The sequence below is a fragment of the Mixophyes fleayi genome, chromosome 10 (assembly GCF_038048845.1).
Source record: "Mixophyes fleayi isolate aMixFle1 chromosome 10, aMixFle1.hap1, whole genome shotgun sequence".
NCBI classification, from domain to species: Eukaryota; Metazoa; Chordata; class Amphibia; order Anura; family Limnodynastidae; genus Mixophyes; species Mixophyes fleayi.
The window spans coordinates 8,528,949-8,554,722 of NC_134411.1; the positions used below are offsets into that span (position 1 = coordinate 8,528,949).

Here is a 25,774-nt window from a genome sequence, read left to right on the forward strand (position 1 = left end):
TCATTGTAATGTAAGGAAAATTATAAACTATTATGGTTTTATTTATATAATGCCCAGATATCCTGCTGGGCTGCAGTGTTCTCTATACATTTATAGTTAGTAATTACGTATTTAAAATGTATGAGTGTATACAATGTATGAGCACTATTTGTAAAATTTGAATATTCTATTTAGGAAAGTGATGTCATTCGTTTTACCTGGACAGGAGTGAGTTAAACACACCTAGGCACTTCACAGAATTACATCACCTAGTCCATGACACCTAACCCCACCTACACCTGTACACAGAGGTAGTGCCTTAGGAATTAGATAGGTTCAGGTTGGTATGGGAGTGAACAGGAGGCCGGGGGCTGGCCAATCAGAGCAGTGTGATGTGCTGCAGGTTCCTGCCTGGCTCTCAGTGCAGAATAGTCCGGGTGGGGGAAGGATCAGCTGATCAGCACAGCCTGGCTAAGGTGCAGGGGAACAGTAGTGACACTTCAACTGGATTGTTCTGTTCCTGCTTCATATATATTCCAAACAGGACTCCAATCTGGGTTTTGTGCTCTTACCAGGTAAGCCAGACAGGATTGGTGTCACTTTCACCGTCTATTTGGTTAAAGCTGCAAACTGCGTTGTTCCCTTCTTAGTTCTAAACCTGCTGTTACTGTCAAAGTTACTTCTGTATGTGAATAGCTCCTGTTTTTTTAACGTTAAGATGACTGTGATAAAAACAGGTGTCTTGTTTCATACTGTAGTATAATTACTAATAATATAGCATAATGAAGGCATGTATATTGTGTTATGGTGGACCAGGGGTGCTTAAAACATTTTAAGCAATAAACTTTAGAAAATATACCAGACTTGTATGTCCAAGTAAGAAATTCAGTAATTCCATTGGTCCTGTTGATTTACAGCAAACCATGATTTTTGTGTTGTTTGTTTTTGTTTTTTTTTGGGATATTGGAGTAATCCAGAAAAACAAACATTGAATGGATGTGGTGTAAATATAGTCTGCTTGCTTGGCAGATATAATAATGAAATGTCCTGACACATCTTTAGTAATATTTTACATACAATGGTCAATCAATACAATTTATATTTTATAGGAATATGTTTTAATGGCTTGTTCAAAACTAAAACTCTATGGGGGAAGGAAAAAATACTGTACAGTATCTGATATTATTTAGATTTCCATTTTGTGTCCTTGTTGTAAGCTGGCCACATGTGAGCAGATCCATGTGTTTGACCAGTTCATTGTGGGTGTACAAGCAGAGGACTGTCAGGTCAGTTTAGTCTAAAAGTGGTTGAACAGATATTCCTGTTGGTACGACCAGTACAGAATGATTTTGTTTGTAAAGTGGCTGATTTTGACCTCAAGAAAAATGATTAGTGATCTTGCTGAAAATCCTCCTGGGTCAGCTTTTGACAGTTGGTCGATGAGTGATTGTTGTGTGTGTGTGTGTGTGTGTGTGTGTAATATACACCTGAACATAATTTCACATTGTGCTCTTTTCCTTTCTATTGTTTCTTTTGACCACTGTTTGCATCTCAGTGACAGCTGGTGGACGCAAGTTTCTAAAGTTGGTTGCTCTCTGTCTGGTACACTTATGGAAAGGCAGATTTGTAGTATATAACATGCATTGCATCAATATCTGCACCACTTTGTAAAATTATATACAATACACCTTTTTGTATATATGTACAGGAAAAAGTTGTATGTTAAGGCTAATGCAAGCAGGCTGATTACATTAGCTTTTAAATTTCAGCATTAGGCAGAGTGATTGTGGTTCATATTAAAAAGGTATTCTTCGTGTATCTCCAAAGCAATTTTTAACCCTGGCCACAAAGCAAGGCTCAGTATAATACAATGTCTAAAATGTATTCATATTGCATTAATGTATTTTTTTCTGTGGTGCATCCTTCTCTGATGTTTAAAGAGCACACGACAATCTAGTATGCTTGTTTCACCTGTACATGTTTCAGCCTGGTTACCTGCCATAATAGTGTGTGGTCATGTGATCAATTTGCCAGCTGCTCAGGTCAAAATTCTTCTTTTTCTGCCTACTGATTATGATTCCTGTACTTCACTAAAAGGCTGCATGATTAACTGTACAAACATGACATATTTGTTATTAGGAATAGGGAAGAACGTTTATTATAAGAATCAAAGTGTATAGTATTACAAAACCATTATTTATAGCTGGAAGTAGCAATGTGCAGAGATGCTTGGCGTCATTGAGAACTGTATTATATTCTCTATCCGGATGTGATGGTGTGTCTGTTTCAAGAGGTTATAAGTTTTTAAAGCTACTTTTTTATGAGATGAATTTTCATGCTACTTGTATAAAACTGCACAGATATTACTCCATATTTATTAATTTTGTGGGACCTGTGCTTGTTAAAGGGGCAGTAAACAAAGAACAATATTTAGTAGTAGTACTTGATGATTTGCTGTGGATGTTGAATTGCAAAGGCTAACTTTGCAATGTTAAAAATGTCAAAATTGCTTTGTATACTCAAGAAATACTATATTGGCTGCTCACTGGACGTTGTCATATTTCTGGCAGAATCCATCCAAGGTCACCAAAGGTGACTTGTCACAAATGTGTAGTGCCAATGTTTTGTGAAGTCAAGTTAATGTAAGTTTTGCTAGAAAAGTGTAGGTGGGTGGTAATGGGGTCAGTTATTTTAGGAAGGTTAAGATGGTGGTTTGGGAATTTGATAAAGTTGTCTGAAGTTTCCAGGGAACACTTGAAGGTTTTTAGAAACTAGGGAAAAGTCTGAATAAAGTATGAAGAAAGTGGGTGCAGCCCGAAAAAATCATGTAACTGGGAATGGCAGCAGGTAACGTGTGGATGGAGACGTATATCTTGTACAGAGTTTAAGCAGTGTCTTGTGTGAGATAAACGCATATTCCAGAGATTTTTCTTAGATCCTTGTAGCAGGATTTGGATGGTCACAGAAATGTTGTGCAAAATAGACTCTGTGATTGACAGCATTGACATTTGCTATCGTGTGTATGGCTGGTCAGTGCCGCAATATTTATTTAATAACTTATTAAAACTGGTTCAGTGATGACAGGCCTGTGTGTGGCCTGCATCCACTCTGTGCATTGCCCACCTTTGCACAACAAGACATCCCTCTAGCTTCCAAATCTTTCAAACATTCAAGGCGTTCCCTAAAACTAACCTTTTCATGCAATCTTATCAAATTCCTGAATCACTCTTAACCTCCCTAGGCTATTCTACCTGATTATCACCAATCTACACAGTTCACATAACACTTACATATGTTCTCTATCTATACTGCTATACTGAAACAGCCCTCTGAACCCCCATGCTGACATTGCCATGTGATTGGATCGTATAGCCCACTAAGCACTTTTTGCCTTTGCAATCTGGCTGTACCAATACACAATGTGACACTTCACATCATGTATCAAACTACTAATCTCCTATAGGCTGTAAGCTTGCAAGCAGGGCCCTGTTCTCTCTGTTAATATCTTGTCTAATGTTATTACTGCATTTGTTCCCAATTGTAAAGTACTATAGAATATGCTGGCACAATATAAGGAAATGATGATGATGATGATAATAATCCTACTGCAGTGGTTTACATTCAGCGGGTGTCAAGTAAACTTTGGAACCCATGTAGCATGACTTGTGCCTCAATGTGCTGACCTACATCAGTCTTGCTGGATTAACAATTCCTTATCCATCTCCCTCTCTCTTGACTCACAACAGTGAGGCTGGCAGAGCTAGGCACAGTATGAATTCTTAGCATTCCTTTATGAGCTAACCCTCCCACTTCAAAGACATGGAAACCAGTTTTTCTCCCATCTATAATCTGCGTTATTGCCTGCGGTTTTGGAATTTGAAATTAGTTTTTTTTAACAGGGTATAACAATGTTGGTTGGTTCTAGTATCTGGTGCAAAATTTGTGTTGTGCTTGTTTGTAAACCTCACTTAAGTGTCATTAACTTTAACAGCACAGGTGCTCGTTATCATTTGTTTAGGACATCCTCTTTATTTATATTTCACAGAATTTAAACATCAAATCTATACAGAAAGGGAAACACAATTCAGCAGCACTAAACTAAAAATGTGTACATAAAATGGGATACAAAAAGAATATTGAAATACAGTATGATACTATACCTAAAACTACATAAGAATTAGAAGCAAAACGCTTTATATTGCCCCTTCTCCATATGTGACAGGATTGGCTGACTGTGCCACCCGTCGTTCACCGGATTTTATGGGGTTTTGCTTATTGTCCGTAATGACTTGTTGCCAACAACGTCTACTGGCAACGTTTGTCCAAACCGGCCACACCAATTGTGAATGTCAATTGTGCACCAAAGTGGTGTTATTTATAGTAGAGTATCACTGCCAGCACCAGGCTCCTTCACTGGCAGATGGAGCGCTAACACTTCAGGGTAGTGCGTAGCCGCTGCAGCACCTCTTTGCTCGTTGCTGGGACTCGCAGGAGGCAGTGTGCCACCCAGGTTCATTAAAATCATCCAGCATTATTAGAAGGCCACTGTTCCCCGACTCTGGGACCAAAGTGCTGCAATCAAAGATGGCAGGACTCTTCTCACTGGACCACCAGAAGGGGACTGGACGAGCGGCATCACTTTGCCAGATTCTCCTGACCAATCATACCTCCATTTATTTATTTTCTTAAATTAAGCAGCCATACAATTACAATTTTACATGGTAAAGTCATCTTGTGCCAGCAATATGGTAAGACATTTTCTCCACATGGGAGAAAATTGGGGACCCAGCCATTCTTAAAACCTCTGTCCTTCCTTTCAACCATGTTGTACCTTGTTTAATATAGTTATTGGTGTGTATCTTGGTGGTTTGTTTTGCATGTGACTGTCTATAGGAAGCTGTGTTGTTACGTTACTTTGTGCCAGGAAGAAGATGCAGTGTAAGCACTGTAGAACTCTTCTAGAATGGTTTTAAACAAACTAGTGGGTGCCAAGCTCTGGACCCTTAAAATTGCTGTGAAAGTAGACTATTTGTTGGAATAATATTCTCCTATAAATTTGTCTGAACTACATGTGTTTTGAGAGCCTGTTAGATGAAGAGTAACTCAACTTAAAATGTTCATCCAACATCACCAAACAACTTTCAGGACTGTAGGTGGTTCAATGCCAGGAATCTAGGCAGCTCAGGAGAACTTGGTCTTGCAAGGGGTGAAACTATGGAAGATTTATACCATAAAACAGTGCTGTCAGTCTCTACCACAGGTGCTGACTGGACAAATCTTGTGCTAGAAACGATCACAAAACTATGTGAATCTGAACTGCTCCTGCTTACCAACAGTGGGATACGAAGCATTGTGGGATGTTGACCTGTGGTGGTTCCTGGCATGGAGCACCAATGTTCAGCTAATTTGGGGAGAGGAATGTTGGATAAAGGTTAGTTAATTGTTCCACTTTAAAGTACAACAGAAAATATTCTCCCTGCTGTTGAATATGGATCATCACTGAGCAGTTTTATCAATAGAGATACGTTCTTGAATTATTTTCAAGGCTCTTGCAGATCAGAATATAACTGTTGGGCAAGTTTTTATCTCACAATTTTCCATGACCATCTTCATAGACAAAAGATATAGTGATCAAAATTGCAGGGGAAACAATGTCAGAACCCCAGAAAGTTTATTGTGCTGACACCCCAATAGCATTGTGATCCCTCTCTATTCATATTGCACCACTCCACCAATTAATGTTCTGATAAATGCCTATTGGAATGTATGACGACCTTACTGCTGATTCCTGTTGCATTTAAAAGTCCACTTATTGAGATTCAGGTTTATAGTATAACTCAGATTACCTCGTCTAGCCATACCCTGGATCTTTGTGTCAATATTTTAATGCTTTGACATCATTGTCTGGAACCTGTAACCATCTGACAAACTAATCAATGCTATCCCTGAGAGCTTAGCTCTTTAACTATCCTTCACATGCAACCTGTAGACTTCTTGTGGTACTCTGGATATATAGTATTGCCCGCAGCGCACTGCTTCTAGGATGTCTAAGTGGCCAATTGAAAATGACACCTGCTGCCTTCCAGAAAACTCATGTGACGGTTACTTGATAAATTCCTCATTGGGTCCAGCACAGAAAGGGGAGGAATAGAACATTTTCATTACATATGAAAGTACATCTATGAGACAATGTTTGTGAAAATTTGTATATTCTCAAGATAAATAGTTAGTCTGAAGTTAATGGGGGCAGGGGGGAAATATTCCAAAAGTATACAAGATATAAGCACGGAAGAGGTAGTGGCAGCTGTCTGCTCCCCAAATCAAAAAGAAGGTTATTGGTGTATTCTGATGACTTTATGAATGATTAGTGATGACAAAATAAAGGAAACCATCATCTCTGGGAATCCTTTAGAGCTACTTTGTTTACAACCGGTGATGTTGTGCAGACAATGCTCTGGCGATGCTGGGACTTAGGACTGCACATGGTCCATCATTGAAGATGACGGGAACTGCAGGACAGCTAATTACTATATACACTGTACTGTATAGAATGTAAATGGCTGAAAGTTGCAGATAGGGTAAGGATTATAATTGTGAAATAGACTCCTGGGATATTCCTTATGTTTTTGTGTATGGGGAAAATTATATGAGAAAAGGGGGGCAGTGGGGAGGTAAAATAATTTTCCATATCATTAGACAGACTGCTTTTAACTTTTGGTGATTATTTCAGAAACTTGATGCGTGATGACCTGGAAAGTAGAATATTCCGCTATGCGCTCTACAGTAATTTTGTTTCACATCTGTGTCCAGCTACTGTGGAACTACAATTCCCAGCATACCTGACGGGGCCTACTGGACCTTGTAGAACCACAGGTTGCCTACCTCTGATATACATCATTTCTGAATGTTAGACTAGGGAACTAATAAAACTGCTGGAGGGAAGGGGAAATCTGGATGACTGTCTTGGTTTAGTCATACAATGAGAAATAACAGGTGGACCAGGAAGACAGGTGTGTTTACAAGCGAGTTTCTTAACCAAAATATATATAATATAGGTATTTGGACTTCATTGGAAGTAAAATAGCTAATATTGTCACTCCCTTGTATTCTCCTTTCATCAGTTCTCCTCCTTTACCCATCGTCACACCTGCAGATCAAAGCCAAAACTCTTTATAGAGCTAGCAGCCTCCTAGCCTTTCATCATGATGTGCTCTGATGCACTGAATGAGGCTCTCTACATGCAGGTGCTTCACTGAGTCCCACTCTGACCCAGTCACATAGCACTCACACTTTATTACTTGTCTCCACTGTAATTTTTTTTTTCTTGCATATGCTGTGGGAATATCCCATAATGGAGTTTATTATTTTTTATTATTATTATTGGCACTTGTCAAATAAAGATACGTTTTGTACAACCTAGGTTAATTTTATCAACCAATCACACTGCTATATGATGCCTGTTCTTGAGAGATAACAGAAGGTATTATGTGGAGAACAAAGGCCTAGATTAATGGCTAACAATAAATCGCTGCACTGACTGAGCTGTTGGCTGTAAATGTCATTTGGTTGTAAACATTTGTTCATCAGAACATGAGAATATTCCAATGTGCGCTAGTGCAGAGGTACTCAGACCCAGTCTTCAAGAGCTGCCAACAGGTCATGTTTTCAGGATTTCTGTCTGTAGGAACAGGTGGGATAATTACTGACCCAGCCAAATAGATTAACACTCACCTGTGCGTGATTAAAAAAATCCTGAAAACATGAACTGTTGGTAGCTCTTGAGGACTGAATTTGGGCATGTCTGCATTAGGGGTTCAGTACTGTTTCGTATCTCTGTGTACCTGCAAACCATCCCGATTTGAGAGCTATGTCCCATCATCCTGATTAGGACAGCTTTGTCCCGACTGGTGGGAAAGTTGGGCGAAATTCTGTGGCTGGGTGCGCGCACAACAATGAAATGGTTTAGTTGGGAGTGGAGTAGAGAACGGGGCCTCAGAAGTGCTAGGCACGGCCCACAGAGGCAAAGAGGTCAATGTTGGGAGGTATGTCTATCGGTGTTACTGATGAATTGTAAACTTGCCCTCTGTTGCCGAGATATTGAAAGCAGATGAACGCTCAGGCAGGACTGCTACTGCCGCTGCTATTTTGCACAGAAGTACATGGTCTCTGAAATCAATGTGATAGTCCATTTACTTGCAGTTTAATGGGCAAAAAAGCATAAATGGAGAATTGGGAAATGTGTGACTACTTGGTTTATCTTCTCACTCATATAGTGTATCAGAGGTGATTACCCAGTAAGTCTTGATCAATAATTGTCAGTATGAGGCAGACTCTGACCTCTTGTACAACCGATGCTAGTTAGGCACACCTCCCCTACACATACACCCTCAGTGGTGAAACCTTTTATATAGTGTACAATTCTTTTAGGGTTATCGGTGCAGCGCTAAGTATGTCTGATGTAAGGAAAACAAGTGAAAATTGATTTTTATTACTCACTGTTATCACATAATTAAGCAAATATGTTTATATTCTAGATTGTTGTGTGTTTATGGCATAAAATATGTCTTTATTGTAGATTTGGGGGGATTTATTTGTCCTCCAGGAGGTCCTTGAAATTGTAAATGGACTTAATAATATGCCACAAGCACCCCCTGTCCTCTACTGATAAAAATAAATAAAAATAAAATAAAAAAGAGTGCAAAGCGACTGCTATGTAGGTATTTCCAGAGCTTGCATTATGTAATCCTGTATATTACAGCAATGTCTTTATTTTTGCTGTGTGTTTTACCATTTGTTTTTCAAGAACACAAAAAAATCAAAATACATTGTAGTCTTTTCTCTTAGATAAACAAGAAATGGTGATCAGTAGAAAGATATATTATATATAATATGAGAGATATACACTACTATTAAGTTACTTTTACAGTTGATATGAAATTGCAGTAATTACTCATACCGTAAATCTACAAACATGTGTATTTTGCACCCGTGGATGATTTGATTCATTGCCAAGTGCGTGTCCTTCATTCACAAGGGCTGGTTTAATGGTTAATAGGTCTTTTTCATCTTGGTCAGGGGGGAGGGAGTGACCTTCCAAGCTCAGTCTTTCTTATCAGCCTGGTGTATGTTCTGTAAAGATAAGATCAGTGGTGTGTTTGTGTGTGTGTGTGTGTGTGTGAGATAGATATATATATATATATCTCCAACCAGAACTTTTTTAATCAAATGTATTTACCTATTAAGCTGGGTACACACTACAGAAATTTCGACCAACTTTTTATGCCGAGCGATTTTACATGCGATCGATGTTCCGATCGCTCGGTCCATGGACCGCATACACACTAGCCTTGTTTAGGACGATAAAGGGAAGAGCGGACGTCCCTTTAGTGACTTTTTACAGCCATGTTGTCGTGAGCAATGACTGTAATTTCTTACTCACTGTTGTGGATCGGTCGGAAGTTTATACACACTACACAGCGGAAACGAGATTGGAACAAAAATATTAAACGGTACGACCAACCAAATGAGGCGACAATTGTCCATTTGGGCAGACTTTCGACCATCGTGTCACTGCACACACTGACCCGACTTTTGAACGAGCGGTCGTATGTCAGCTGTTTGAGCCGATTATTGGACGAAAACCGTGTAGTGTGAACCTAGCTTTAGCTTTTAACTAGAAAATCACCCTTGGGTAAAAGATATTCTTGCAGGGCATGGTTAGGTACACATTTCTGTTAATGAATGCTGGGCAACAAAATACAAGTGGTCGCTCACCAAAGGAAATCATTGGATATCTTTATTTAAGTCTTGAAAATAGTGTATGTGTTGATGCAGAATATTACATGGTTAGAAATCCACTTTAGATACAATACCACAAAATATACCTTTTTAAATGGGGTATATTTTCATTTTCGAATGAACAATTTGAAAAGTACTGATGAAACTATCAAATTGACATATGATTCATAAGTTTTATCTTCTAATGTTTGCTGATCTCAGGTTTCAGACTCTCTCAGAGCAGATAATGTGCTGTATATGTTACGTCTGATATGGTTTTGTAGTAGATGTTGGTAATACAATAGTACTCATTCATCTCTTGCTGAATTAATAGTTTTCCTGACAGTGGCTGGGAAGAGCATTGTCTTCGTCATCCCCCCTACACACAAAAGACCCTTTTTAGTGTCAGGTACAATATGAGCCAGGAAGGCCCAGCCTGGCAGGCGGTGAGAATATTTGGGTGAAGGGGGTGGGGGGAGGGATACTTCTTGAAGCCAAATTAAGAAAATAGTTGAAGTAGAGTGAAAGAAAAATATCTGATAAGAACAGGACATGGTTTTAGCAGACAAGAAGCAGAAGACTAGATGGGCTGAGTCTTATCTGCTGGTGAACACTTTCAGTACAATGGTTTACATTTGATTGAAACCATGCATCCCATCTCAGATCATTTAAGAAGCAATACTTTGTTCCCAGTCCTCTCCTAAGAAACAAAGAAGGTTGTATTCAGTACATATATGAAGTAGCCCAGTTAACTGATCTTAGATTGCTGCGTTCCCACATAGCAAGTCACATTTATTTATGGTACTTTTCTATTCAACTTTCCCTTTTGATTAAAAAAAAACAACACATGTCACTTGAGATCAGTAATGGCAAGGGACATCACAATAGGGTGAAAGCTTAATCCTAAATCAGTATCGGCCTCATTAAAATAACAATAGGATTCCCATAGTTGGTCTTGCTGAGAAACTTTCTTGCTTTGGGGGTGTTGTCCTTTTATTGAAGCCCACCAGAGAGATCATATAATGATATGTCTAAGAGAAAAAAAGTCATGTTACTGAATACGACTGTTACGTTCCCACCATTATTAGACATTTTATTACAACTGTCGCTCTAACCTACAATGTAGAATTTGTTCCTGTTGTCAGTCGTAACACAATGATGCCAATTGGGGGCTGTAATGCACCAAACCAGGGCCTTAGAGATTTATCTGTTTATAGGTTGAGGTATACGGATAATATATCCACACGGCAGGTCCCTTATTTTTATTTTTCTCTAGCTGAGATTCAGGACTGTATGTACAATGTCAGCAGATGCATAGGGCAGCACTGTTCATTTATGTACTTTTCACTGTCTGTTTTGGCAAATTGGTATTTACCAGCATACGCATCTCTGTAAGAAGAGGTGTTTGACAGGGGGGGCAGGTGCATTTGAGGTGCACAATGGGCAAATAGGCAAATGCCTAGCACAGCAATAAATGTAAAAATGGACTTGCATGCATTAGAATCTCATGATAATAGTACCTGATAGTCATGAGAACACCTAAGGGGATCTGGGGGTGTATATCTATCTCTATCTATCTATCTATCTATCTATCTATTATATATACTTATTTAGTGTCTGTGTAATTTTAAAAACACAACCATAAAAATTACTTTATTTTAATAATAAAGCATTTTTCCATGTGGGCGCCTGCTGCTTACGCGATTTTGGTGGGTTATTATTATTGTTTTATTTATAAGGCGCCACAGATTCCGTAGCGCCGAATACAGAAGCAAGTCACAAAAAGATGAGTTAATACATGTCAGCAGCACACATGAGTGCGAGTAATGCTATGGGGACTCGCACAGCGTGCAGCAAAAGACGTGATGGGACGTACGAGGGACAGGAGATAGAGGTGGGATAATAGGTAGAGAGGACCCCACCAGCGAGGGGTTACATTCTAGAGGGAGGGGTGGTGAGAGACAGTAGGACCAACTAAAAAATTTAGATGGCAGACGAGGAAGAAGAGGTGATGGATATAAAGGTTAGGAGGTGGTAGGATAGGCAGGCTTGAAAATGTGAGCTTTGAGTGAGCGTTTGAAGGACTAAAGGTTGGGGGAGAGTCGAGTTAGACCTGGTAGGGTTCCAAAGATTAGGGGCAGCATGGCAGAAGTCTTGGAGGCGAGGTCAGAGGCGAAGCGGAGTGGCCAGGTAGGTATGTACCTTGAGACAAGGTCAGAGATGTAAAGGGGAGAAGTGTTGGTAAGAGCTTTGTAAATGTGGGTAAGGAGTTTGAACTGAATTCTGAAACGGATAGGGAGCTAATGAAGGGATTTACGCAGAGGAGAAGCAGAAGAGGTGCGGTGGGAGAGGAAGATGAGCCGAGCCGCAGTATTCTGTATGGATTGAAGGTCAAAAGATAACATGTCCCCATTATAAGCTCCATTATATGCATACATATATATACATTATATGCATCCTTACCTACTTTATGAACCTCCCCCTCCTAACTCAGTGTTATGACACTAAAAATAACTTGTGTGGCAGTTTTACAGCTGAAGAGTGAATATGCATTTTTTAGATACAGATATTCATTCTGTGGTTGATTGCACTATAGCCTTTGGATGGTTTGTGACCAACGTCCCTCTTCATCTGTGTCTAAGGTAAATGTGTAGCAAAGAACTGACAATCTCTCTTCTGCCAAAATACAGGTAACACCCTCTGGCACTGTGATAAAAGATCCATTGTTTTGAGAGGAAGGGCTGGGTTATTCTGCCTGCAGTGTCACTGCGATTATCTAGTTCAGTTTACCTGTAGAATGTGCAAAGCCCGTAAATCATAATGTGATTCTATCAATGTCAGAAATGCAATGTTTATCTGGCTAGGCCTGCAGGAATAGGTTAGCTAAGGGAAGTAGTGCTGTTTTTTTTTTTTTTTTCTTCTTCGTGGGCAGCACAGTGGCCTAGTGGTTAACACGTCTGCCTCACAGCACTGGGGTTATGAGCTCAATTCCCAATCATGGCCTTATCTGTGTGGAGTTTGTATGTTCTCCCCGTGTTTGCGTGGCTTTCCTCCGGGTGCTCCGGTTTCCTCCCACACTCTAAAAACATACTAGTAGGTTGCCCCCCTTCACTGGAACTACCTCCCTCGCTCCATTCGTCTCTCACCCAATCTGTGCTCCTTCAAGCGGGCACTTAAAACTCACCTGTTCCTTAAGGCCTACCAACCATCCACTTAACCTCTCACCTCTTCTGGTTCTCCCCTGGCCCCCTTTCTCTCTCCCTGTTGCTACACTGGCTCCCTTTTGTGCCTGACTTTGTTTACCCTCCCTTAGGATGTAAGCTCGAATGAGCAGGGCCCTCTTCCCTCCTGTCTCCAGACCTGTTCTTCCGCTCCGTCTCTACTGTATCTGCCTGCCTGGAGTTTCTGAAGTACTGGTACTTTGTGTTTATTGTTCTGTACTGTTTTACCCTGTATAGTCTACTGTTTGTACCATGTACGGTGCTGCGGAAACCTTGTGGCGCCTTACAAATAAACGATAATAATAATAATAGTAGGTTGATTGGCTGCTTTCAAAATTGACCCTAGTGTCTAGTGTCTGTGTGTCTGTCTGTCTGTCTGTGTGTGTGTGTGAGTTTGTTAGGGAATTTAGACTGTAAGCTCCAAAGGGGTAAGGACTGATGTGAGTGAGTTCTCTGTACAGTGCTGCGGAATCTGTGACGCTATATAAATAAATAATGATGATGATGAGATTGGCATTCAGAACTAGGTACAGTTCTTCTGCAATGGAAAAAGGAATCTTCTATCCATCTGCTGATTTTATTTATCTCCTGTTAGGAAGGAGGTAGCTCAGCCAATATTGCAGTTCCAATGATAGTTCTTCACAAATTATATAACCCATGGATTTTATATAATTTATGGTAATAACTCGTTTGTAAAGAAACCAGCAAAAAAAAAAGCAAGTGTCCTGTGAATACTTGTTAACTGCTCAATTCATGCAAAGATGTCATTGACCATTAAGTTTTGGATTGTGAGCTTTTATGAGCATGGTCCTCATTACTAGAAATGTCCATATATGTCTGAATGTAATAGTTCTGTACAATACTGCAGTGGACAGTGATCTAATACATAAGAAGTTAGTTCCTCTTAGTAACCTGCATAAGAGGTTGGTTCCATTCTTTACAGGATTGTTGTTCCATAGCTGGTCACATATCTTATACCAGGGTTGTTTTAGCTTTATTCCATCACTGCAGCAGCAGTGGAGACCGGGCTCTGCAAGTACTGTGACTGCCCCAACCAGGCACTTCTGCAAGTCAGTGTAGGTCAGATAATATATGACAGGAGTGGCTGTTTGCCTGATATATTGGATACATGATATGGAAAAGTAGATGGAGGCGTAAAGTGCCCAGACATGAGTTTCAACAAGACTTATATAATAACTGTTAAGCTGGCCGGACACCCTGCAATATCACTGGGGGTGTGGTCCTAAAATGAGCATCTTGTTCTAGAATAATTGGATCGTTATCGGCATTACTTTAAGGGTGAATGATGACTGGTATGTGTGCAATCCTCCAATGAACATTCACCAGATACAATGTGAACTCCAATTTGATCAGTGCGTGTGTGGGGCTAAATTCAAAAGAGCTTCTACCGCTCTGTGCTAGGGCCAAGTAGGCAGCAATGGTCCATGTGTTTGACAGCATCTGCTTCTACTTGCCTACTTGTCTTTCAAAGACTCTTTCTTACTTTTGGACTCAAATCACTCGTTTATTCTCGATGGTGCTTATTTTGTTCCCTCTGTACATATGTTTGGCACCTAAGTGTAATATACCCATATCCAACAAATGTTATTTTAGTAGTGTGCACTGATCTTCCTGACAGTAGGGTTGTCATGATAGGTTGGTTGGATATCTGCTTGGCTGGACGCACGTGTGTACGTATTTGTGAGTGCCAATGAAAGTACCTCTGTTCATCCAGATCTGTGGGTACTTGAGCGCCCCCCCAATATTTGTACTGCCGCTAACCATGTCTATGTATGACATTTAGAGGTCATGTGGGGGTCATTAAAACATACCCAATAATGAATAATTTTTAAAAGTTGGCTGCTGTGCCTCTGTTTACCCTATTTTTAAATTGTCCTCTTTAGTTATTTGAGATGCTGACAAGCATGTAATATGGAAATGACACCCACAAAACACAAGTCACTTTCTGCATGTTATCCCTTTAAACATGTCATTGAATTAGAATGTTTGCTTTTTGCATATCGGTGGGTTTGTGGAGCTCTTTCCATTGTATCCATTGCAGTATTTTTTTATTGTTTCCTTTGGGTCTGTTCATGTGAGATTCCAGTTTTATTAGTTTCAAGAGACCAGAGTCAAAGGAGAACCAGTAGATGGAAAGGGAGGAAGACTGGAGAGGACCCAGGAATGTTAATCATTTCCCTGAGGTTATCACTAGGTGGATGGAGATAAAGGGAAAAAAAATGTACAACTCTACTTTACTTTAACTCCTTCCTAACAGTAGTGAGACTTTTAAAACTCAATTTCCATTATCAAAGTAAACTGCAGAAGAAACAGCTTAAAGATGTTTATAGATGACTACTTGAATTTGTTTGATGAGTGGAGCGTATTCACCTCTCCGTCATCAGACCAAATTTCACTTTTTGGGATGTGGAATGTGCACAGTAATTTTGAATAATCAGAGACTGTATTTTGTGTTTGGTTTTTTTTGGTTTTTTTATTGATCCATTTAGCTATGACACGGTTTGATTTATTTCAAGTTTTCTTTAAAACTAAAGCTGGGTACACACTACATGGTTTTCGTCCAATAATCGGCTCAACCAGCCGACATACGACCACTCGTCCGAAAGTCGGGTCAGTGTGTGTAGTGACACGATGGTCGAAAGTCTGGACATTAAACTATATGTGACAATGGAAAGTTATACCTGAACACTTGGCTTGCTCTCATACTTATACTGGTTGGCTAGCCTTGCTGGAAGCTGTAGTTAAATAATTTTGTTTAGTCGAGCAAGGAAAATGATTGCTCATATTTTTTTGATGCACATAAAGAGGCATTTGTATTTCATAGGCCGTTCTCCTTTAACTCAGTGCGTCTGATTGGCAAGTTTGAAAGAAAGAATTGTCACGTGGATGTGATTTGAAACTGTGAGTAAAAGGAAGAATACTGTAAAGATAACACCCGGCCCAGCATTACTCTCTCAGTACAACGGGTCTGACAGCTTTTGTGCACAATCATATGTTCAAGTTTACTAACAAATGAACTCGCATGTTGTGTCTTATCTAGCTTAAGATTTCCTATAGTCCAAAAGTGAGAACAAGTTAACAGTATCAACACGTAGCACAAAGGACCTGTGTGTGTTTAGTTGTAACCTAGCACTGTTTCTAGAAGTGACTCCTGTGGCTGCAGGAGAGCACTTCTCTTGCCAAGTGCTGTGTTTACTCATACTGGTGACTTCGCTTTCAGATTGGACTATTAGCTTTCACCTTAAGGCATGCTACTATACCTGAACTCGGCACACGCCTCAGCTCTTTTACCCTCTCTGCCACCCCCTCGATTTGCACAGAGCGCAAAGATGTCAGACTCGCTCAGTCACTTAAGAGTTTATACAGGGTTGGCAATAGAGGAAATTGTCTTAGACCAGAGAGGGCTAAGATTAGTCCCAATTAGCAATATTACCTTTCCATACTATTATTCCTGAGTGCTGCCAGCATCTTAACTTTCAAATACTATGATTTAAATAAAGAACAATTAATTTCACTCTGTTTCTATTGACATGCATTCCTGAAACAAAGATGAAGTCTTGCAGTCCTTAAATGCACTATGATACCGGTAGTCCACACACGCACGTTCTGACAAGTGTTCCATATGCTTTGCGGCAAGTTCAGCATTGTCTGCAGCATTCTGAAATGTTCAATGTGCATTCAAAATATAATGGCGTTGTATGGGAGTGCTCATTTAGCTCTTGTTGGGATGAATTTCACTGCCTTTCAACCCACTAAATGATGCCGGAAAGCTTTGAACGCAACAGACAAGACAATAACATTGGCCCTTGCACCTTACTCCTCTGGAGCCGTGTCCTGCCCTGAGTGGCAGCAGAGAGCTCTGTAATTATGATCTGGTTGCTGCCACTGGAATCTAACGGACACATGGCCCTGTATTCTAGAACACCACATTTAAACTTGCTGAGAGGGAACTGATGTATGATCACTTCCCCTCTGAGTAAAGGAGGAGCAGTGAAGGGCTGAGTGAGGGGCATAGGGAATTAATGATCGAATGACAAGAGGGTTAATAGTGATGCATATTTGAGGGGTTAAAAAATGAGGATGAAGGAGTTAATGATGACTATGTGGAGGGAGTGGGTAATTTTCAGGATTAGAATGATGAAAGGGAGATGATGGGGCAGGGAGATGAGGATGACAGGATGGCTATAGAGGACATGTAGAGAGGACAATTATGATTGATGCAATTGCATGAAGAAAGGGGGTTGAGTGAGTGAGCAGGGATGATGCTGAGTTAGGGAGCAAATGGGTTTGAGTAGTTAGAGCGAACATAGAGAATGGACTTTAAGGGTGGAGGATTATAGGAGTGAGATGAAGATGGTTAGGGTTGGTATAGGGAAGGAATATGATGTGGATGGAAGGGGGTGTATTGTCTTTAAGAGTGGTAAGCTACATATTTTTATTTGAGAGAGATTCTATTGGAATGGGTAGTAGATACCTAAAAGGATCATATCAACGTCAGATGTTATGTACATGACAGGCAGGACCTGCACTTAATTGCACCTGTCACCTTTGCGCAATAGAGGAAAACACTTTCTGGTCTGATCCTATATTCAGGATAATATGGGCTTAATACATTAGGAGCTAATGACAAATGATACTACCTGCTAATGAATGAAGGCTGCATTCTCCTAGGAACTAAGTGCAGCACTGAAGCACTCCTGACATTAGTTCTTTTTGTATTGATAGACTGCATGGGAATATGGAAGAACATCAATATTTAAAATAAGAGGCCAACGCATCATCTATTTATATAGCGCCAATAATTCCGCAGCACCCAGAGGAAACCCACGTAAACACAGGGAGAACATACAAACTCCACACAGATAAGGCCATGGTCTTGGGATTGAACTCATGACCCCAGTGATGTGAGGCAGAAGTGCTAACCACTAGGCCACTGTGTAGCCCATGCATTACATTCTTATTTCATATTTTGACCATAGTACATTATTTATTATAAGTTAAAACTATGACTTGGACACATTTAAATATAATTGCAATTAGAGGGTGGGGATCTTGTCTGTAGCACTGGACCGATGAAATGAAATCCCTATAGTCATTTGTCTTTATACTACCACCTGCCGAACGCCTGAGCAGACCGCCAGGAGCCCCAATACAAACAGTCAATAAGCTGCAGGCTCATTTCCTCACACTGCTTTGAGAATCATCTTGAGCAGCTTCGGAGCCGCTCTTTGCCTCCCTGGAAGTTGACCTCCAAATGACCTTGTAGCAGAAAGTACGGTAATCAAGGAAAGAACATTTTATACAGCATTCTATGATCTATCTCGGATGGGCATCTTCTGGCCCTCAGAACAGTAGGATCTAAATACATGAGTATAAGAGAGGGACTTGCAATGATCACATTTACATTGAGGAGGGGTCTTAACAATTCTGTTGTGAATGAGTTCTCTGTACAGCGCTGCGGAATTAGTGGCGCTATATAAATAAATGGTGACGATGATGATGAATTGAACCCACAATATGGCTGCCCACATGATGCATAGGTGACTGGTGCACCATAGTAGGTTTATGCTGTTTCTCTTCTGCTTTTGTTGGGCAAATATTTTTTTATTATTATTATTATTCTCATAATTATTACCATTGATGTGTAAGGCACTGCAGTGTTGGACAGTGGGGAAATCATACAAGTGAGACAAAATAAATGCAAATGTGAAAAAAAAAAAAAGGACTAGCAAGGGTCCTGCTTGTGAGAGAGCTTGTAATCTTATGGGAAAAGGGCAGAGCTGGGACAAGAGTGTGGCTCAGTGGCAATTGGCAGAGTTGTGAGGGTGTACCAGTGTGTGTGTAGTGTAGGTGGGAGTATAGTAGAAGGTGGGCTCTCAGAGAGCACTTAAAGATACGAAGGCTGGAGTAAGTCTGATTAGTTGTGTAAGAGAATGGCATGGGTGGTTAGCCGCATACAAGATGTTAGGATGATAGAATGAGTGGTGGTTATTAGAGAGGAGGCAAAAATAAAAGTTAGAGACAGGTATAATAAATACATTTCCTATTTAAAGCCAGAGACTGGTTGATTGCAATTGTACACAAAAACAAAACAGCGTAGAGTTTAATTACCGTTACTATACATATAACTAATGCTCTATGCGGAAAATCCAATACGGAACAGAGCTGAGATTACATAAGTTTATGCTGGGTTTTCATGCTTGTTGTACAATGCACAGTGCATGTTTGTAATATATTGTGTGTACAATACACAGTGACTGACTGCTGCAGTGTTGACTATACTGCTTGTTCTGGTCAGGTGATCATCGGCATTATATGCCATGGCCAGGTCACATGACCTGGAAGCACTGTGGTGTTGACAGATGATGAGCTCACAGGAAGTTTCTGTTCACACAATGACACCCTGGAGATGTTCCAGCATTGCAGACGTTATCAATGGACCAGCATGGCAACAGTCAAACACAATTTATTAGCAATCAACACAATGCTACTGTTGTGTTATAGAGTATTGTAATTAGTATTTTGTTGTATTTTATCTACTTTTGTACCTGTGTATCAGTCTTTATCATCGTCCTCTCTTTATGCCTCCGTAAATTAAATAAATGTAATAAATATAAGTCTCACAACACATTGCAAAGCAAGATGCTAGAAAAAGAGTAGGAAAATAGGTTACGTTTTGCAGATGTATAATAAAGCTTTGGGCCTGTGATCTCCCCCCTCCTACGCCTGTCGCCTACCTCCTCCTCATAACCATTGCTTGTTTCAAACAGTTGTGTTTAAGTGATGCATGGCTAGTGCAGTACTTGATGTATAGTGTAGGATGTCATATCTTGTACCTTATATCATGTATTGTACTAAAAGTATGAATGATCATGTCTCGCAGCTTAACCTACAGCTGCGCTGTGAAGCAGTACACTTGAATGTGTTTTTTGTACCTATATACAAAATAAAGATGCTTTTTCAATCAACAAAGTAGTATAAGATAGCTATTATTTTTTTTACCTAACGCTATAAACTGTTTTAAAGCATAGGCAAACCGAGGGTAGGTTTCCTAGTGCCTGGAAACCCCCCTTCAAGCCTGGGGCACTGTATAATCCAGGTGGCTGGGTCCTGCCCCAGCTTCACACGGCTCAGCTCGAAAAGGGAGAGCTGTGTGCACCTAACAGTAGTGCACGCAGCATTGCCCATGTATGTTATGGGGATAGGAAGAGCTGGAGAGCAGCCAAGCATTGTCTAAAATTATAGCTACACCCCCATGCATGCTTGTCACGCCCACTGGCGGCGTAGTGTGGAAACACCCCATTACAAATCCTGCGTTTGCCCCTGTAAAGGGCGCATCCTGTGTAGAACCTTGCAGAATCCCACACCAATTTGTCTTTCTGTCATTAATTCTTTTAGCAGTGTTATCATTCATGTTTGTTAATGGTGTGTAAATGATGCATTATTTTAAAATATTTATAATGCCGTATGTAATAGGTATAATTCAATGAGTGTGCGCTTATTCTGTACAGTGATTCAGTAAATGTTTTGGCTTTTATAAATCCATAATGATTGGTTTTACCTTCGTGACCACTCTGCTCTTGCAGGGAGCAATGAATTGGGTTAAGGGTTCTGCATTCAGCAGCTTACATGTGTGCCTATAGTGTATCGCCATTCTTGATTTGTCTGCACTGCAACCTATACTTGTTCAGATATTCACACTTGTCATAACTTTCTGTTTCTCCAAGTAACTAACGCTACCACCAACTGTGATACCAAACATTCGTTTGAACGGTTTGCCTTGGCACAGTAAATGCTGTAGATCTTCATCTAATGTACAACGTCCTCTGAATCATAGGAGATAACTTTTTAAAATGCTTAGGGGTGTTCTCATTACTCCCCTCCCATATGACTGACACATAACATGCATAGAATAGGCATATTTAGTGGTAATGTTGGCACAAATATTGGGGTGGGGGCTCAAGCACCCATAGTGCCCCTGTGCTGTAAAGCATTGTAGATAAGACTGCTGTCGTAAATGTAACATTTCATAAATATGACTTGCTCTACAGTAAAATACAGAGAACACACTATGGTATAAGTATTCTTTATTACACATTTTTTATTGCATGAGGGTTATTATTATTATTATTATTATTATTATTATTATTAATAATAATATTACCATTTATTTATATAGCGCCACTAATTCCGCAGCGATGTACAGAGAACTCGCTCACATCAGCCCCTGCCCCATTGGGGCTTACAGTCTAAATTCCCTAACATACACCCACATACAGAGACAGACACAGACAGACAGACTAGGGTCAATTTTGTTAGCAGCCAATTAACCTACCAGTATGTTTTTGGAGTGTGGGAGGAAACCGGAGCACCCGGAGGAAACCCACGCAAACACGGGGAGAACATACAAACTCAACACAGATGCCATGGTCGGGAATTGAACTTATGACCCCAGTGCTGTCAGGCAGGAGTGCTAACCGCTAGGCCACCATGCTGATGTTGGTGATCTCAACGTTGAGGAAAAGTTCAGTCGTGTTAGCCTTGCAGTTAATACAAGAATGCATAAATGTATTTTTTTTTTATTAAAACTGCTTTATTACTGAAAATGGTGCATTGCTTGTGTCTGTTTCACCTGAAGTTACATCAATGCACAATTGACCTCGATATATCCCGCTGACAACTAAATAACCTACTTACAATGCTACAGTGACTTTGAAAAGGATTGTAGTAATTGCCACAGAGAGAAATTGTATGTAAATGTATCTATTGACTGAGTAAATATGCACATAAGCCTTAGTTCAGTATCTTTATAGAAAAAAAAATGAAGTTGATTTGAGGCTGTTTGTTAACAGCTTACAGGTGTATCTGATATAAGGAGGCAATTACTTTTCTGGCAAGATGTGAACCTGTGCAACTGCATTGTGTACATCTTTTGTGTTTTTATATCCCAGCTATCGTTTGTAAAGGCTAAAAGCAAAAATAGATTTCCTTCCTGTTGGGCATTATTTACAAAATTAATTAGGTCTAATGTGCCTCAATAGCACTTGCAATCCAAATAGTTTATTTGTTGCTCTAATTAGTATTTGCTGAGTAATTAAGGACCTTTGTAAAAACATTCTGTTTGTTGAAAACCAGCGCCTTTGTACTGATCATGGCTTTCACTGTCTATAGAGAGAGCCTCTAACTAGTAAACATAGATGGTATTATATATTTTGTAGTACCGTACTGCTATAGTTGGACCCGGGCTGTCAGTGACTGTCTGCACATCCTCTTGGGCTATGTCCAGATAGGTGTTATTTTTGTTTGTTTTTTCTTAACTCCTTGAGTGACAAATGCTATAGGGCTTTTTTCATGTTGAAGAGTTTGGAAATAAGTCCATCCTCAATTTTGATGTCTGTACCTGGTATTTTCTGAAAAACAAAAAAGCCTTATTATGCATAATTGTTTGTGAGCTTTTTGCAAATTCCATTCAAGTGAGTAGGGAGGTGTTTCAGAGCACATCTGTAGCATCAGTACATTTTTTTTTTTTTTTTTAAATGTTTTATTTAAGTAAAATCAACGCCCCTATGGATGTAGCCTAAGGAGACACAACAATTTTACTCTGTCATCCCTTCACTGTACAAAACTATAGAACTGTTCAGTATACGAGGGAGAGATGAGTTGCGTTCTCAAAGCTGCACCACCATCTACGGAAAAGATTTTACTTGCCAACCCCCTAGTTCCCAAGGCTCCTCCGTTCCCCGGGCAAGAACCAGGATGGTAGGGGGGGGGTGTGTGAGCAGGAAGACCAATCTGAGACTTCAGTCAACAAATTGTCCTGGTTTGTGAGTGATTTCCCTTCCACTGACACCATTTAAAAGTGGTTAAGCTGATTTGCTGGTTCAGAATTGGCTGAGCCTTGGGGGGGGGGGGGGGGAATGGCTGCTTGTAGCAGCGTTTAGAGCTCCAGCCTAAGGGAGGGGGATATTAATAAAAGCTCTTAAGATAGTGGTCTTTCAGCTTTAAAATAGGGGATCTGTGATCATAGGTGAAGGCGCAAGCAAACAAAGTGCATAAGAGACCCAATTTGTGTTGCCCCGTCACTCCACCCTAATAGATTCAGTATAACCTGGAATCATTCCATGATGCCACAACTGAATAGTATACCTACACACACATTCCCTACTGTAAGTTATATACATTTTAGAAGTCACTGAGGCAGTAGACAGATTGAATTTTGATGACCTAGATAAAAGCAAAGTGTCTTCTAAATATTTACAGGAGTTTCTACATATAATAAACTTGTGTATTATAAAAATACAACCTGCATGCTTACCAAAATAGCATTCTTGGCTTATCTGACACATTGCAAGACTTTGAAGATCGGACTGGTGGTTACACACGTTGCATCACTATGCATTGAAAGATGGGGCCACTTATTGGCCCTTGTTTTACTGATTTACACAACACGAGCTCACCCCTGCAGATGATTGGCAGAACTAAGACTGCAGGTCCTGCAGCATGATGCCTGTATAGGCCTGCTGGGCAATCCTGAGGTTTCACTACCTAGTCATTGTGGCACTGTAGTAAGCAGCTTCCAGAATTACTTTGGTAAATTATCCTAAACGTCGCCACTGTAAAAGTTCATCTTAGGTGAAATTCATATTAATTTGGCACTCTACAAAGAGGATTTGGAATTTAGCCATAGCATAAACACATAAAATGTTGGCACTTACTATCTATTCAGTCAAATGCATCTCTGTACATAACCTGCTTAAACAAAGACTTAGACTGACAGACATTTTATACTGATTTGTAGAAATGCCAGTGACCCTACCAAACCTACTTGAGATAACATGACATCATTACTTTCTTATATAATAGTTATATAATGCATGCACCTGATTGGCTGGTACTTGTTGAAAATAAAACATGTATCCTTTTTTTAATCTCCTGTGATAAACTATTGCAACATTGGCCATATGTACATTGTCATTTTTAGGCAGCACTGTTCCAGGTGCAACAAAGTATTAATGTTAGAGGGGTTACACTTTTTGTGTGTGTGCTTTGTGTCTTGTATATTTTCTGCAGTGTTGGCCACAAATGTTTTTTTTTACTAATGGGAAGATCATCATCATCAACATTTATTTATATAGCGCCAGCAAATTCCGTAGCGCTTTAAGATATGCTGAATGTAGAATCCACTTAGTATTTCCTCTCCAAGTGTTGGTTGTGCTCAAACGGTATTCTGTTATTGTTTGCTAATGGAGTGTTCCATATCCGCACAGGGGTATTGTTGTAGAGGAGATGGCTCCTGCTGTGTAGTAACTATAAATCACATACCGTACACTCACCTGAACCCATTCAGACAGCCAATGGAAGCACATTGTTCAGTGCTAGGGCTAATGTCTTTTGTTAGATAAGACTCAATGTCACATGATACTACTAGGAGAAAAATGACCAATGTATCTTTCACTAGAACAGTTTAGTTTTCTCTAAAGCATAAATGATGTTATAATCTGGGGCCTGATTCATTAAGGATCTTAAATGAAGAGGCATCTTATTTCAGTCTCCTGGACAAAACCATGTTCCAATGCAAGGGGTGCAAATTAGTTTTCTGTTTTGCACATAAGTTAAATACTGACTGTTTTTACATGTAGCACACAAATATCAACTTTAAATTTCAGTGCACATATAAGCTATCAAGTATTTGTGTACTACATGAGAAAACAGTCAGTATTTAACTTATGTGCAAAACAGAATACTAATTTGCACCCCTTGCATTGGAACATGGTTTTGTCCAGGGGACTGAAATAGGAAGGATACCTCTTCATTTAAGATCCTTAATGAATCAGGGCCCTGGTCATTTGGTCTGATCGCCAAATGCCCTGATGAGATCCAGATTAAAAAATTCTGTGCCAATATATTCCCACACTCCCCTGTCAGTGTAGCTCTAACAGCGCCACTGCATCGTATCCGTCTATAAAAACTCAACCAATTACTGGTCTGATTACCAGGTCCAATTAGTGTGGTCCGGAAATAATTCACACACATGTGCACAAACTCAGAATAATGTACTTTTGCTAATGGTTTGGATTTTATTTCCCAAAAGGAACAGTAAAAGTCCAGACTGATTTGTTTGTTGTTTTTCAGACAAACTGGCCAACAAAATCGCCCATGTATTGCTGGCTTCATTAGTCCCCAATTATGGTGACTTCATATATTGCTATGTTAGGCCTTCACTTTTTACTTCCATGATAGAGGAATGGAGTCTGCATCCCAAAAAATGGGTCACTGTTTAATTTAGTAAGTATTTATGATCTTATTGTATCCCACAGTATGATACCGAAATGTATCATTTTATTCACATCAAGACCCCGAAAACTGACTGCAAATCTATCTGGGACAGACCTAAAATATTAAAAACCCCTCTGCTAGATAGATCTAGTATTACAATTACTTCTATATGAAATCATTGTGTTGGGAGATACTGTCCTAGAGGATTCACCTGCAGAGTGATACCCGAGAAGCTTCATAACCTATTGTAATGCAAGGCAGGCAGTCCATGGGAGTAGGTGAAAGTTGATCACATCTTCATTGTTCCTGGTTGGTGTCCATGGAGGCATCTGTCATGTAATGCCCTAGCAGTATATTGGCAGGTCTCCCTAATGATCACTTAACACCAGCTGGGTTCTGACAAATTGGCTATTTCCATAACCATGTAGGTCTCATTGGCTGTTCTTACCCTAGATATGCAAATGTGTCAACAGTCACTATTCTAGCTAGTGGTCATAATG

General features: G+C 39.9%; 1 protein-coding gene across 2 annotated transcripts in view; it reads left to right on the top strand.

Annotated features, from left to right (window-relative positions):
• Positions 1-361: 361 nt before the first annotated feature.
• RASSF7 (Ras association domain family member 7) overlaps positions 362-25,774 on the top strand; it is a 48,389-nt gene continuing 22,976 nt past the window's right edge. For both annotated transcript variants that reach the window (XM_075187813.1, XM_075187814.1), the window contains exon 1: positions 362-554. The gene's annotated coding sequence lies outside the window, so the exon portion shown is untranslated. The remainder of the gene's footprint in view (positions 555-25,774) is intronic.